We start from the raw sequence: 14296 nt of genomic DNA, 5'->3' as shown, positions 1-14296 counted from the left end.
TTCCTCATAAAAGTATGTCACACAAATTAAACAAGCAGGCCAGTGCCTCCAGTCGTTAAGTTTTGCTTCAGCAAAATTAGTTAATGTAGCCCAGGTATTTGCTACACTTCTTTCAGTTTAAATTTTAAGCCCTACATTTTCACATTCATTATAGTTTTCCTTACTGTTTAAGCAATTAATTTGACTATATATTAGTTACACTGATGCCATCTCCTCACTTCCCAATCATAAGGCCATCTATCAAATCCCTACTACATTTTCATGTCCTCTAGTATTAGATCATGGATACACACTTTCTTTTCAGATATCTTCCTCTATTAGAACTTCTTTTCTGATAGAGAAGTGCAACAGAAGTGCACCATACTGTATATCCATCAGATCCACTGGGATCTTTAAGAGTAACAGAACTTCTCCCTATACACAGTGCGTGTTTTACTGAATGCTACCTGGTCCAGTATCACATGCTACCTTTAAACACTCCATGAACAGAAGGAAGAGAGTTCTTTTTCTGCCAATAAATCTTTTAATGGCAGATAGATGCTCTGGTCTTGCACATGCTTACCCAATATCCATATCTAGCTTTCAAGATTTTTTTGTTTGGTACAATTAAAAAGCATGTCTAGGTTTTATTTTGTTTTTCAAAGCCATGGTCACTCATGTCAGCCTTACTATCTTGTCTTTTTCACCTCACCAAAAGTAATAATAAATCAATAGAAAATGAAAAATTCTGAAGATTTCTTAAGATCAGTAGGATATTTTGAAGTATAGGATTTTTTCTACCTGACCAAGTCAGCAGGTGAAAAAAAGTCACCTTATTTTGCCACTTCATTTATTAAAGCAGCACGCAAATTATAATTACATCATCTTTTTCAGTCAGTGGCTTACACATTAGATCACACAAAAATCAATAGCTTGGCATTGTTTTTTTTCTGCTTTAAGTAACAAGCAAGACAAAACATAAGGTACTTAGATTTCAAACTCCACTGCGCATTTTGTAGAACATATTTTTAGCTGGGTTCTCATTTTGTTGCAACATGAGTGTCCTGAACACTTGTCAAGGTTACCATCTATAACATGACTAAACAGGTTATTTGCATCCTAAGTGCAATGACTGCCATAGAAATCACAGGCGAAAACAGCATTCTGTCCAACTGTCAGAAGCTGGCATCAGACCATCCTGGAAGAGCCTAACAAGAAGCCCAAAACATCTCTATGTTTAAGACTACCAATCCAAAAAAAAGAAGTTCCCCTACCTGCACTGAAGTAGGGGAAAATAGCTGCTACAAAAATGGCAGTGCTTCATGGGATGAAGCTGAAGGGCTTCAGGCAGCCCAGAGAAGAAAAGAACATGCTTCCCAGGGCAGCCACATTAGAGAACAAAGAAAGGGGGGGAAAAAGGAAATAAATATTGGTTTGGACTTTTTCCTAAGGTTTAAATCTTCTAAGACATACAAGAAACTCCAACTCTAGACAGGCCATTAAAGAAACTGAGGCGTCTAAAGTGTACACTACCATTTATTCCCTCAGGGCCAGGATACAAGGAGGAGTGGGGCTGTAAGCTAGGGGTGCCAAACATACAGCCTGTGGAACCATATAATCCAGCTAGTGGGTTTCTGGACAGGCTCTGGCCCTACACATTGCATACAATACACAAGCTAGACCTGCCACCAAATAAGCTGCAGGCAACACAGGAGGTCAGTCTGGGTCACTGCATGCAGCCCATGCCCAAGCTCCATGTGCAGCACCAGGTCCAGCCCACATGCTGTGGGCAGTGCATGCCCAGTGTCAGCCCTGGGGTCCTTGTGCACAGGGAGCCCAGCAGCCAGCCACTCCAGTACGTGGCATGAAGGGCTAGACTGCCCATGTGTGCTGCACAGCACAGGGCATGTGCTCTACGTAGCGCTCCACCCAACAGCCCTGCGCACAGGTTCCAGGCTGGACAGGGCACCATACAGAGCAATCACCCTGGGCAGGCCCCCAGTACTATGTGCCATGCATGCAACATGCACAGTGAGCCCTGGGACCTATGCATGTGACCCTGCGGGCTGGCACAGGGCACATGCTGCCCATAACATGCGGGCTGAACCTAACAATGCATGTGGCACAGCGGGTTCAGGGCATAGATTGCACGCAGTGCCCTGGACCGAACCCCTGGGCTGCCTGCAGCACTGGGTCCAGCTCACGCACCACGGGCAGCACATACCCCATACCAACTCTGGGGATTGGTGTGTGCAGGGCCTCATTCAGGACCCAGTGCTGTGGGCACTCTGCAGGAGGTTGCTCCTGGTCTGGCCAGCAAAATAGCTCGGGTATACTCACCTGGCCTACAGGGCCAGATAAGTTTGACAGTCCTACTCTAAGGAAACTGCTTGGGGCAAAAAGACTCCAGTCTAAGACAAGACATGTAAAACAAATGAAAGAATATACATGGCCACTTGACGAAGAAATCCACGTTCACATCATTTCAATTACTCCAAGCTCCAAGCCACTGCTTACCTTTATAAACTGTTCTAACTTGCTATAGTTTTGAAGGACTTAAGCTTAGAGCAATCTTTAGTAGCACGAGTGGAATTTGCATACGTTACTACACAAACTGTAATAAAAATTTGCTGCACAACCTCATCAGCTTATATCAATTATTAAGCAATTGTATAATATAAACGTACCAACTAAATTTAACTTCTTATTGAAATAACCTTTCCTTGCTCCATCATACTATGCACTAGCCTTCATGTGTTTTATGAATGTCATTGTTATTGTTCCTACCTTCCTATCCACAGCTCTCATTACTGTCTTCTTATTGCCATCACTACACCATTTCAAATTAGTCTAAGTATCTTTCAGTAGGTATTCTTCACTGTATTAGGAGATACCTGGCACCATTTGGGGTGTTGTTATTAATGAACAAAAACACATCTGTAATTAACTCTAAAGCTTTTTCCACCTTAAATCACATAGTAAATGTTTAACATTGTATAATAATGTATTAATATATGATGAAACTTGTGGAAAAACATATAATGGACTATAGCTCAAGGAAAGCAAATTAAAGATATATTGTGTTTTATGACAACATCCATCTGTTTCTTCATCCTAACAATGGCTTTTTCTTTTTCAGTAGCACTCACTACAATGCTTTAAAATCTAATTGGTGAAGATGGACATTGCCAGAAGTGAAAAGAAAAAGCATTTATCATGATGCATCTCAGCATTTTTCTACATATCACAGACAATTATCAAAGGCGGCATTAGTCTAAACAATTTCCTAAGCTACAGCTGAATGCACCCTACAGCTAGTTTTAATAGTTGAAAGAAAACCTTAATGGTCATAGTCTTTCATGATCAAGTCTATATTTCACCACACTACATACACCTCTACAACAATTACACTCTATGCATACTGCATTATTATATCAACATCTTAGTTATCCAACTCCCAAAGGTGTTGACGAAAAACACGTTAAAAGCCTCAAACTCGACCACTAATGCAACTAAATAACTACAAAACACATTTCAGCACTTTAAAAAGGAATGACTGTAAGAACAGATCAACAAAGTCAATAATTTCATACCTGTCCTAGCTGTACCTAATTGCCCATCAGTTCCTATGGCTATAAATGTTTACTTTCTAACAGACCATCTACTTGTAATTTTTTTATCACCGTACAATGTATAGCGAAGGAGAAAACAAAGAAACACTAGACCCAAGTGCAAGCAGTAGTTACAATGGAAACAACAGGTTCTAGCAAGAGCTAAATCATCTACCATTATATTTTTTCAAATGCTCTGGCTAATGAGGAAGTTTCTTAGCTCATTATTATTTTACGTGCATTTTAATGGAATCCATAAGCGTTTTGGTAAGCGAACTAAAAATGACCTAGATACAACTAAAAGAACTACAATGTATGTCAACCATCAAAATGCTATTTTATGACTTAGCTGAGCAGTAGTCATTAATGAAGTAACATGGATATCTCAACTCTTGCAACATAGGTGTCACAGTATGACTAGCTCCTCCTACCCCACTTCTACAGTGATGTAAGTTGCCAAGTTATGGTTGCACAAATGCCAGTATAGTCTTTAAAATGCATGCCTAAAAATAACTCAGAAAATGCAGAGTCAAATGAATTTGGAAGTATATGGAAAACAAAGAGACACTCCATAAAATAAGAGGTACTGGAGCTCTGAACGCAGCAAAAATCCCTAATACCATGTCTATATATAATGTGGGAAAAGTCCTGTCCAGCTCTAAGAGGAGATGCACTAAAAGCCAAAGCACACTAGGAAATCCACCACAGATTCCACCAAACAATTTGGAGCCACAAAGATCAACCTACCCAGAAAATTTGGTGGACAGATGGGCAGAAACACACAAGCCAAAGGCTCCCTTTGCCCTAATGCATGATTTCCAGCAGGAGGGTAGAGCCTCTCAGCCTCAAGGTAACTGGCAACTGTCAATCCCTTGCTGCCATGTAGAAGAGCTACTCCTTGGGACTGTAAAAAACAGTTCACATAAGAGATAAATGGGTCCTAATCTTGCTCACTGCTTTTTGTTACTTTTTCCTTAAGAATAAGATGATCTCTGGTTATCTAAGTCAAGTATAACTACACATTTCCCTTAGGTAAAGTTGCCTTCAAGAGCCACAGATTGAGCATGAGTAGGCTTTTCTTTACAAATGAAACAAGCCAAATGATTTCCTTCATTTACACACACAAAAATTGCCCATCTTGTTGATACTTGAGTATGGAGAACTATGTTTTGGTTCAAATTTACACTTAAATCTAGGAAATGCACAGACAGGATGATGCCACCCCTCCCACCACATACACACTGTATAAGGAACATTATAGTTTACAAAATGTTGTTTAATACATATGCTTTTTCCTTTGTAATTTCATCACACACATTCCAAGAACATCTCCTTTATGACAGAGATAAAATAAAGTTAAGAAAAATCCAAATGTTATTTGAAACCAGTATATACTTTATACAGAATGTGTACAATCAAAAGTAATGTTAAAACATTTCATTGTTACTTTTTTTAGAAGCAAGTGTTCACAAATATTTCAATTAAAGGAACAAAATATTTCTTTGTTATACAATAAGTTGAATCAAGGTTTTTTTAAACCATAAAAATGTAAACATCTTAAGCTGCCCTATAGATACATGGTAACTGATGCTTTAAATTACCACATTATTATACAACTAGGAGTCTTTTATATCTCATCATATATATCAAATGCATCTTCCACTTTTGATAACCCCTATAACTACTTTTTATTTACATTAGTTAGACTCCAACAACTCAGCAGTATTTTTGAAGCATTAGACTAAAGTCTTAAAATTCATGAGAAAAATGTAGCAAATTGACCACTGCTTCATCCTTCACAATAAAGTTCTGTGATTTTTTCATAATTGAAATAAATTCTTAAACAAGTGGGAAGGATGACTTCAATCTTGACAACTGTGAATGGGGCACTAAGGAACAGGGTGGGAAATGTGTTAACATATGACTAAAGAGACATATTATACACTAGACTAAAGGTCAAATCTGCTCGAAAACTTGCTCATACAAAGATATAGTAATCTCTAAGTGCCTAAAGTAAACTATCAAGAACTTTTCAACAGTGTTTGTACTTGGTGTCAGCACTCTCTCAGCACCACATCTACTACAAGCTTCAGTAAATTCAGCAATAAAGTATATATAGTGAAATGGAGATTATCTCAGTGAGTTTTTCATAATAGAGAGAGAAAATTACACATTAAAATGACACACTGTCAACCTAAAAAAAATTCTACACAAAGTAGAGTTAAATTGCTTTAATGCATACTGCTCTGAAAATAGCAAGAATGAAATCCTTTCGCTGCTGAAGTGTTGAGGCCAATATCTCAAAGCAAGTTTTTAGGCAAATTAAGGAAAAGATAGGAAAAGAGCTTGGAAAAGGCCTGTATTAAAACTCTATAAAAACTGTAAAACTATAGATCTTTCATGTCCTAAATATAAGTAGTGAAGAAGCACTTTCAGAGCAGTTTGCAATATGTGTATCTATACATGTAGACAACCACAAATGAAAGTGAAAATTAAGACTTGAAAAATGCTCTAAAAATTTAAATATTTTAATTAACAAAATACACTATGCTATGTTACACAGTCAGGTATCTAACTGCATCTGAACCTGAGCAATTATGAAATAAAGTAGTTTGCAAATACTACTTAGTTTTACTCCAACCATGCAGAAAATAGCTGAACTGCTAGCAGAAATATGACACAAAAGTCAATGGTGTTTTTGGATATACTCAGCATGGTACTATTCTACACTAAACAATGGACCCTCTATGAAAGCCTTAACCTAGCGTCAATCTAACCAAGTCAAGTTCTCTCACTAATCAATACAGAGGGTTTAATTTCAATAAGGGTGATAAAAGTTGCTCTAACCCTACCCAGCTACAAGCTCTCAACAGATGATCATCATTAAGCCTCTATCAGGGTTCCACGTACCAAGGCTGTACAAATGTGTCCTATTAGTACATGGTCTGTTTGTTTGGCAACTCCAGTCTTCAAGACAAATGGCAGCTGCTGCCCTTGGAGGTCTGAAGTCAAGTCTTTAGGGAATCTCAAAGCCCAACTGGAAAAAGCAAGGCCTGTTCATTAGAGACAGCTCCAGGGGAAACTTGCAGGGCTGCCATTAGAACTATATAAGAGCTAATTATTTTTATAAGACTTTAAAAATATCAAGTGCACTCAAATACAATAAAAGGTACTTACTACTTGCATTCCATTAAAAATGCATTGCTTTTCATCAAAAACCAGTGAGTGACAGTACACAACTAAATCTTTTCTATTAAGCAATTTTAATAAGTTATGTCACCGAGGTGAAAATTGCATAAAAAATTAATTGGATGATAGTCTTTAGAGCATTGCTAAAAAGTTTGCATTTGGTATGAAGTTAGGCTGATTGTATTTTGATTTTTTGTGAGTATACACACTCCTAAAAATGCAAAAAAAACAGTTACAGCAAAAACTCAAGTGTTACAAGAACTCATCTGAGCAAACTGCATCAGTGATTCTGATGTTTTAAATCCATACTGATTACCAAGAGTTACTAAGAGTTGGAATTGCTAACTGCATCCTAAAATGTATTTGGTCCAAGGAATATCAAAACCTAACAGTGAGCAAAAATACAGTAAGAAAAGCTAAAGACAAAAGACACTCTTCCAGGAAATCTCTCTCTATTTTATGCTAGAGAATGTGTAGTCCTTGGCAAATAAACTTTACTTATATTTGAAAAAACCTAGTTAGCTATGCAATAGAAGCAATATATTGTATTCTGAAATACTTTGCCAGTTGTATGCCATAACAATGCTGTATTGTATTGAATTCAAACAGGTAAAAATAGGTCACAACTACAGAATATTTATTTCACAGTAACAACTTTTTCAAAAAGTATTATTCATTAGTGTTCCTTAATCTATTCTTGCATTAACATTCATATTAGTTTCTGACAACCTAATTCAAAACAGCAATTACAATCATAGTCCTCATGTAAAAAGACGATAAAAAGCAACTATGTTAAACCAGTTTAAAGAATGAAACTGTAAAGAAAACAGATTAGGAATGATTTATATCAATGCCTAGTGCTGAAGTTAATTACAACTGCCCCAATAAAATAGTGCCTTTATTATTGTACAGCAAGTAATGACCTTAGATGCAGAAAACAGAACTCTTTCTGCTGACTTTTGCATGCTCAATCCCACAGCACACTACATTAAGAATTAAACAAGTACTAAATAACCCATACAGAACCAGCAGTTTTTAACTAAAAGCAGAAGACTCCCCTGCTGTTTAACTATTTGGAGTATCTCATTGTGACCAGTGCTTCCTATAAACTGGTATTATGTTATGTGGTAAATACCTAAAATTGCTTTATAATAAGAGTTTAATTTCAATACTTAAAACTTGAGTTTAACTCGCAACAAACTTCTACAGATTTTAAAAATAAATTACATATATATTGAATTGAGTTAACTAACTTACTAAAGCTTTAGTATTAAACTGAACTGACCTAAGCACAATGCCCATGCTGCCAAATATACATTTGCCATACCACAAGTTTATAAGAATGTGACTTTTCCCTTCTCTGCACAAGCCTCTCCTAAAAGAGACAAACCTACATGCAGACACAAAATGGCAAGATTAATTTCATACTTCCACAAGCTCTTCTAACCAGTTGCAATCACTAATTTGTGGGAATGCACTATTTTGGAGCAGAGGTTGTACATCAGGAAACAAAATTAACCTTACATCACCAGAACATTCATACATGACAACCAAAAACGAAACAACCTCATGAAATGTAATACCATTCATTCACCAGAAGATGGTGACAAACAAAATGTCATATTTCAAGGCGCACGTCATCAAAATTCCTAGACAAAATATTCTTATTGTAGCATTTTTAGACCTTACATTAAAAGTTATAGTGCTCCTATAAAGGCATGTGCTGTATGAAATAAAAGAGGAGTGATATCACATCCATAGACATTAGATTAAGAACAGGCAGACTACTCTAGGTCGAATGCTAATCCCTCTGCCTTCCATATCCAGCAACAGACACTATTTGGATAAAACTAAATTGGAGGTTCACCAGTTTTAGAGACAGAATTTAGCCTGAAGGAAGAGACAGTAGCCCATCTACCCAGTTACTATCTTTCAGCTGACAGTTGCCATGATTCATCTTGGAATGACATAAGGGGTTACATCTGAGTTCAGCTACTAGCAAAGCTTTTCCTCTGTAAAGTTTCTGCCCCACGTTCTTTCACTAACAGCTATTGTCAATGCTGAGTATGGTGACAGTACACTGAGAGGAAGTATAGCTCAAATGCCACCTGAACCCACTTTTTAATTCCAAATATCACTGCATAAATCATCAGGGTGCCAAACAGTGTCATAAACAGGGAAGAAATTAAAGGAAATGGAATTAAGGGGAAGAGAAAGGAATTATAAAAAAAAACAAAAACAAAAAACAAAAAAAAAACCCAAGAACGGCAAAAGGGACAGAGGCTGAACAAACAGAAAACTGAGCAAAGAAAAAGAAGAGACTTTACATAAAGAATCTGATGGTGAAAGCTGCTAGATGTACCATTTTTAAATTGTTTAGAACAGGAAGCTAACTCTAGAATGACAGTATGTCAACATAATTACCTCTCACTGATTTCAGTGCTCTCTTGCTGGCCAGTACCTTTGAATTTTTTTAGGTTTTTTGTAAAATTAACAGAGACTACTCTGGGAAAGGCCACTAGTTAATTACCATGCCAGACAAACCACAACACACTGACAGAAGTACAGTTGGGTGGTGACAGACTGATACCACCCAGAGCAACCTCCATCACCAGAGCAGCGGCAGTTGTCCTGCCCAACATCAAATAAGCTTAAACTAAATGCACTAGCATTCAAAAAAGTGTCTCCTGAATAGCTTAAACACTCTGAAAGATTCCTCTGTTACTCATTCCCCCATCTCAGCTTTGTTTTAATTTTAAAACTTGCTTTGAATGCATAAAAATATGCATGAAACTATCACTAGGAGCACATGTATAATTGTCTCCAGATAGCAGGAGTAGCCATTTTATTTGAATGACTGGGTCTTTAGGACATCTTGTATAAAACCCTTACCAGACCTTCCCTCAAAGTTTCCAAATCCTTCATTTGTTTTAACTTTGCATCTAACAAATCCCTTCCTAACCAAGCTCTTCTGAAAAGGTTTAACAAACAAACAAGCAAGTAAAACAAAGCAAAAGTCACAGAACCAACATGATGGAATTTGCTGCTATTTCATGACTCACTCTTTTTACATGTTCTATTCCCTTCTCTAGTCCTGTGCCTGTCCCATTTACCTAGACTCCAAGCTGTCTATACTTGCACAGTAGGGCCCCATTCTCACTCAGGTGCTACTACGAACTACCACAATGAAAGTGGCAGATAATAATGCTCAGCTACATTTGGTAGCTGGTATTCCACAGAACTATCCACTGACTTATTCACATGGTTTACAAAAGAAAATTTAAAGACTTCCCTTCTGTAAATGTGGAGATGAAACTAACCAGTACTTTAAAGTAAATATGAATAGGTCCTCAAGAAAGCAAAACAAGATTCCCCTTCCACATAAATGGCTCAGAATTAGCAAACATTAGGATCTAATATGACAGTAATTCTCCCCAATTTCATATTTATGATTGATTTGGTAGTGAATTATATTATTCTGCTTCAGTGAAGGATCTCAAGGCAATTTACAAAGAGTAACAAATTACATCAAACACATTTATTTGATTTATACATATTTTATTCCTGACCAAGGCTCAGAGCAGCTTACAGGAGAAATCAAAATAACTTGTAAAACAAATGAACAAGAGAACAAAACAGGAGAGGCAAAATAACTTCTAGAAGTCACCAGAGCATTTAAATAACCCACACAGCAATCCCTCCAACAATATCCCAGTTTAGCCTTGCCTGCTAAATGGCTGCTCAAATAGGAATGCTATATTCCTTACAGTGTTATATTTAGATTCATGAGGATGCTCCCAGAGCAAAAGGAAAAGGTGCTAGAAGTGATTCTTCTTCTACAGAGGTTGAACAACATGCCCACGAGTTAAAGAGCAAGTTAGATTTAACTACTAGTCAATGCTTCCTTTAGCACATTATATTAAAGATGTAAAACACCATCAGTTTTCTTAACAGCTTTGGTTGGAAATTCTTAACAGCTTTGCTTGGAAGTCTAAAGCAAAGAAACGATGCAGTCAATTAACATAGAAACAAAACTGTTCTGTCTGTTCTTCTATTTCTAATTTGTGTATCATCAGAGACAAGCGCTGCCCTGCTCTACATTTTCCATAATCTTGTACTCCTCCCTTCACAAGCCTTTCTCCATAGTCCCAAATTAAACAGACTAGCTGTAAAACAGCAGGGGGTCAAATTAAAGCACGCTTTATTTTCAGAGGTCTCCACACTTATAGGCTGACTTCCTGTCAGGAAGAGTTCCATTTCACTGCATAGCCCAATCAGCAGGGAGCTCACAGAATTAAGTGCCAGTTGATATTACTTTGTTTTGCATTTACCACCCATGAGAATATTGTTCAAAGATCTAGTTAGAAAGCCAGCATGGTATCATCCTTCTGACTAGACTGCTAAACCACAGGGTGTGCTCTCTTTGCACAAAATTCACCTTAAATGGTGGTGTTTTTCTAAGTCCTAGTGTGCTGGTGAAGCAACAGGATGCCTTTTACTTCAGAAAAATCTTGCTTCCGTAGCTAAATTATGATCCTCTAGTTCACATCTGCAGCAGAGTACTTGTACTGGAAATTAAGTTGTTTTAATGCAAGCTTCAAATGTATGTAACAGTCTACTCTCCTCCCCAAACATAAAAATAAAATGTATTCATGCATCATACACATACTCAGCAGCAGAACTCTAAGGGATAGACTTTCAAATTGAAGTAGATCTGCTCTATGTACATAAATGGCTAAAACACTTCATTTGGATTTCTGACCACAGTCAAATGAAAATCATTTTGAGATGACTTGCTTTGTTCCCTTTTAAAAGGGTCAATCAAGACACCCTCATCAGAATGAGGTAGATTACAGTTACTAAGGATCACAACCATACAAAACAACTGAAACAATAGGTCATTAACATTTACTCAAAACCATGCAGTCGGAAATTGTGTTTGGCGAGATTATCTTATGACTATCTTTAATTTCTGTGATGAATTATTTCAAACAGGGTTCGGTTCCCATCCCTGAATTATTTTAGTTATCCAAATTTAAAATCTATGCTTATTCCTCAAATTATATAATCTCTTTCACAGAAACAGAGCTTTGAATGTGAAAGCTCCTATCGAAATTAAAATGGAGCACTTTCAGCATTCATGTGGCTGACCGTTAAAAGGCTACATATTCATATGTATCTGAATTCCTGGCCTTTATCCATTTTGATACAGTAATTACACAATCACATAAGGTCTCTTAAACCAAATGTACTTTTCCCTGTCAATTTATAGACCATGAAGTTTACAGTTAATTTTTAGCCAGCAGCAGTCTTTTTTGTTATGCAATTCACAACATGACCTTTGCCTGCCAGCAAAATTTTCACTGTTACTATTAGTTATCCCATTCCATGCTGTGCAAGAATGGGTTAGACAAACTTTTAGAGCTTTATATGTATATGAGGAATGGGAGCATCAGATAAACACACGGCTAGGGTTAGAGAAAAAATACATAATAATATACTGCATTGAAGACTGGATGCTTAACTGTAATTTACCACAGATTGTCCAACTTAAAAGAAGTTTGGCCTTGCAGAGAGCTGGTCCACAGGACAGATCAGGCCCACTGACTGCTCCCCCTCCCCTCCAGCATGCCAGATCTGGCACTCACTCCAGCTGGTCTGGAAGATGCCACATGTGATTCCTGCGCTAGGAATACTGCTGTACCTGGTACCCCCTCCTACCTGTCTGGGACCTGTGCTGCACTATGTGCAGAGTGGTGCCGAGACTGGCTGGAGTGGGAGGCTAGGTTGGGGAACATGTGTGGTGTGGAGCCCTCTCCAACTGGTCTGGGATCCATGCTACACACCCCTGTCTGTACTGTATGACATACAGCACTAGTTTGGGCTCTTTTTGGATCTGTTATACATGATTGAGTACCACTACCAAGTCATCCTAGGGCCTGACTGCAGGGCTGTTCCAGTATGCCCTGTGCCCCACGTGGATCTGCTCACACCCAGGGGGAGCACCAGAGCCAGATGGTGGGGCTCGGTGGACCACATGTAGCCTGCAGGCAATAATGTTTGACACCCTGCTCTATCCCATTTAGCATATCAACACAGCATAACAGAGCCATACTCTTGCTCAGTTTAGGAAAGTCACATAAGACGAGTCTCTTTCCCATTAACTTTTAGCGCTGTATAACTTTTGCATTAAAAGATATAGAGTAGGTTAGTTAGATACTGGACCAATGCATACAATTAGTTGGTTGAAGTATTAAATGAACTCTTCCTTAGCTTCAGAAAAACATTGAATGGGCAAAACCAGGTGAAATTGAAACAGTTTTTCATTTACACCTCTTTTTTCCTTACTGAGGGCTATTTATTCATCAAATTTAAGACTTTCTGCTCCATTTACGCAATAAAGATACAGAAAAATGTTATAAATATTTGTTATTCCTCTCACACAAACATAGCTCTACAGTTTTTGTTCACTGTAAGTCTTAAAAATCTATATTGTGTGTTTATATTTCCCATTGAGAGAGAAAGTAAGCCTGGATAACTTCACTGAGCAGGTAAGAGTTATAGAAAAAGAAACAGCTAAAAAAATGAATAGTAAAATGAAAGACATTCACTCAACTTCAGCTATATCATTAGTAGTGACCATTAGGGCTGTGCGAAACAGCATCGTTCTGCTTCGACTTCTGTTCAATATTTCGATGGAACAGTGTTTCGTTTTCAGTTTCATTTAGTTTTGAAAGCACTGTACCGTTCCATTTCATTGAAACTATTTTACTGTTTTGACGCTGTTTCGCCGTTTGGCCCATAGGTTATAATGGGGAATCATAAATGTGGCAGGCAGGCAGATCAGGGACTCGCCCGCACCCCCAGGAGGGCTGCGGGAGCTGTGCCAGACTCCTCCCAAGGGTGCGGGCCCCCGATCTGCCTATCAGATGACAGACTGGTGCTGGGCACACCCAGGGCTGGGAAGATCAGTGCTGCCGTTGGCCCAGGCAGCAGCACCTGCCTCCTGTCATGCAGCAGGCAGACCGGGGCCCGAGCCCCTGGGAGGACTCTGGCACAGCCCCTGCAGCCCTCCTGAGGTTGCAGCTAGGCCCCCAATCTGTGCGTGGGATTACAGAAGACGGGTGCTGCCACCTGGGGCCAGCAGCAGCAGCATCGATCTTTCCGGCACTGGTCCCAGCTGGCAGCACCCACCTCCTGTCATCCAGCAGGCAGATCGGGGGCTTGCCCACACCCCTAGGAGTGCTGCAGGGGCTGTGCCAGACTTCTCCCGGGGTGCAGGCCCCCAATCTGCCTGCCAGATGACAGACTGGCACAGGGCACAGCCTGCACCCAGTACCGGGAAGATCAGTGCTGCCACTGGCCCTAGGTGGCAGCACCTGCCTCCTGTCATCCAGCAGTCAGATCAGGGGGGCCATGCCCCCGGGAGGACTCTGGCACAGACCCCACAGTCCTCCCAAGGGTGTGGGCAAGCCCCTGATTTGCTTGCTGGATGACAGGATGTGGGTGCTACTGGC

The 14296-nt window shown here is 39.0% G+C and overlaps 1 protein-coding gene across 1 annotated transcript in view; it reads right to left on the bottom strand.

Moving 5' to 3' along the window:
* LRBA (LPS responsive beige-like anchor protein) overlaps window positions 1-14296 on the bottom strand; it is a 621066-nt gene that overhangs the window by 403439 nt on the left and 203331 nt on the right.

Source organism: Alligator sinensis, unplaced genomic scaffold, assembly GCF_000455745.1.
Source record: "Alligator sinensis unplaced genomic scaffold, ASM45574v1 scaffold169_1, whole genome shotgun sequence".
Taxonomy (NCBI): Eukaryota; Metazoa; Chordata; order Crocodylia; family Alligatoridae; genus Alligator; species Alligator sinensis.
The sequence above is the reverse complement of the archived record's forward strand: the minus strand, read 5'-3'. Positions and strand labels throughout refer to the sequence as shown.